At 39.0% G+C, this 2,393-nt stretch overlaps 1 non-coding gene across 1 annotated transcript; it reads left to right on the top strand.

Annotated features, from left to right (window-relative positions):
• The first annotated feature begins 1,410 nt into the window (after window positions 1-1,410).
• On the top strand, window positions 1,411-1,517 carry LOC116119141. The gene has a single exon (XR_004126330.1). It is a non-coding gene; the product is annotated as a small nucleolar RNA R71 (small nucleolar RNA).
• The last annotated feature ends 876 nt before the right edge of the window (window positions 1,518-2,393 follow it).

Below are 2,393 nucleotides of genomic sequence, written 5' to 3'. Positions count from 1 at the left end.
GCTTGAATCTTCAATCTTCGATGCTCTCCCATGGAAACAAGCTTCATAGTGATTTACTCTGCTTCAGAACTCTCCCAACTTCTGAGATCCGCTTACTTCTGAGTCTAAAAACTCCAATTCGCTCATTATTTGCTCAAAATGTCCATTTTAGGCTGAAACACAAAATGTAAAGAATTAAGTAGCAATTCAGGCATAAATGAACTAAGAAGTATCTAAAATCCAGCCTAAAAGCCTAATAAAAACAGTGTAATTCTCAGATTATCAAAATCTCCTTGAGAAATTTTGCGTAGCTCGGTATCTGTTACAATGTATCTCCAAAAGGAATGTTAATATGCAGTTTTTTTAAATATTTCAATGAATTTGGTAAACTACTTACCCTGATTTTTCTTTTTGAGTCTCTGAGGAAAAGGCACAGGAGGGGTGTGGTGTGCCAACTCTGGTTGGCAATTTCTCTTTCTTTTGCCTTTGCCTCTCTTCCCGCTTTTGTTCATCTTCCCGAAGACTGGTTGGTTTCTCTTCAAAAATGATCTCTTCGTCAACTTCCTCATCGGAATCTTCCTTTTCTTTTGGGGGGCTTCATTCTTTCCCTGATTGTTCCACCTCTTCCAAGACTGTCTCACTCCATAGTGTTATTGCATTTGCTTGTTCACGTGGGTTTGTCACTATGTTACTTGGTAGGGAACCCTGTGGTCTCTCATTGAGCTTATCGGCCAATTGACCCACCTGTACCTCCAAGTTCCGAATGGACGCCCCTTGGTTTCTGAAATTCGTCTTGTCTCATTCATGAAACCTGTGGTCTCTTGCATAAACTTTTCGAACATATCCTCTAGTTTTGTCAATCTTTGCTCTCTTGATTAATTGTTCATCCCCGCTTGGTTGTTTGGCATCATTCTTTGGTTCCATTGATTGTTCTGCTGATTCTATTGATTCTGATTGCCCCAAGATAGGTTTGGATGATTCCTCCAACCAAGATTATATGTGTTGGAGAATGGATTGTTCAGTTGCCTCTGATTTCCTGCCAAGTAGTTAACCTGTTCCAATGATGATGAAGTTGAAGCAAACGTGTTCCCCACTTGACATTCACTGCTCACATGATTACCTACACAAAGATCACAAGTTAGTTGAGGAGCTTGAATAGAATTTACCTGCATACTTCCCAACTGCTTCTAAAGTGCTGTAAGTTGAGCTGAAATGGCTGTGTATGCATCAACTTCATGAAGACCCATAGATTTCTTCGATTGTATCCTCTCATTCGGTCTTTTATAATTGTTGCTTGCCAAAACTTCAAGCAACTCATGAGCTTCTTCAGGTGTCTTGTTTTGCAATGCTCCTCCCGATGCTGCATCCACCATCGTTTGCACATTAACCATCAATCCATTATAAAACGTTTAGACTTGCATCCATATTGGCAAACCATGGTGTGGACACCTCCTCAGTAGTTCCTTGTATCTTTCCCATGCCTCATATAATGATTCAGACTCTTCCTGGAGAAATGATGTGATGTCATTTCTCATCTTCGTAGATTTGGCTGGAGGAAACAATTTGGTCAAGAACTTCTGTGATAATTCATTCCAGGTTATGATCGTCCCTGGTGGTAGTACCATTAACCATCCCTTTGCTTTATCCCTCAATGAAAAAGGGAACAATCTCAATTTGATGGCGTCATCTGACACTCTGTTTGACTTGAAAGTATCACAAATCTCTAAAAATTTGCAATGTGCATATTTGGATCTTCCTTCAAATCTCCCTTAAACTGTACCGACTGTTGGATCATCTGGATGATTGTCGGCTTTATTTCAAAAGTGTTGGCTTGTATTGTTGGTATAGTTATATTTGACCCACTGCTATCAACCGTAGGAACTGAGAATTCCCTTAATGTTCTATTTTCTGCCATCTCAACAGCTATGGCCTCTCGTTTTTTCTCTGTCTCTGTTAAGTATTCTTGCGGTTCTTTCAATCTTTGGATCTACAGGAACCACTGGCTGACGTCTCGCTCTTCGCATAAATTACACAGAATGAGATAAAACGTGAGATCACTAGCTAACAGAAAAGAACAACAAAAATTAACTAATAAACAATTAAAACAAAAATAAAACTCCAATCTAGCTAACTCAAGAAAATTTCAATGTTAACACAAAAATCAATATCCGGCAACGGCGCCAAAAACTTGATGCATTGTTACTACAACATGCAATATAGCAAGTGCACTAGTCGCACAAAGTAATAAAGTGATGAGTGGGCATCGTTCCCACGAGGATTGTGTTAGTGAACGACCCACTTACATAGCGGAAAACAAAAACATAAATGACATGGATCGTTCCTTAGAACCAAAATCCGAGTATAATATCACAGTTTATACAATATATAAATTAAATCTGCAGAAAATCAGATTC

Source organism: Pistacia vera, unplaced genomic scaffold (genome assembly GCF_008641045.1).
Source record: "Pistacia vera cultivar Batoury unplaced genomic scaffold, PisVer_v2 Contig874, whole genome shotgun sequence".
In the NCBI taxonomy this organism is placed as follows: Eukaryota; Viridiplantae; Streptophyta; class Magnoliopsida; order Sapindales; family Anacardiaceae; genus Pistacia; species Pistacia vera.
Note: the sequence above shows the minus strand (reverse complement) of the source record. Positions and strands in the feature narration are given on the sequence as shown.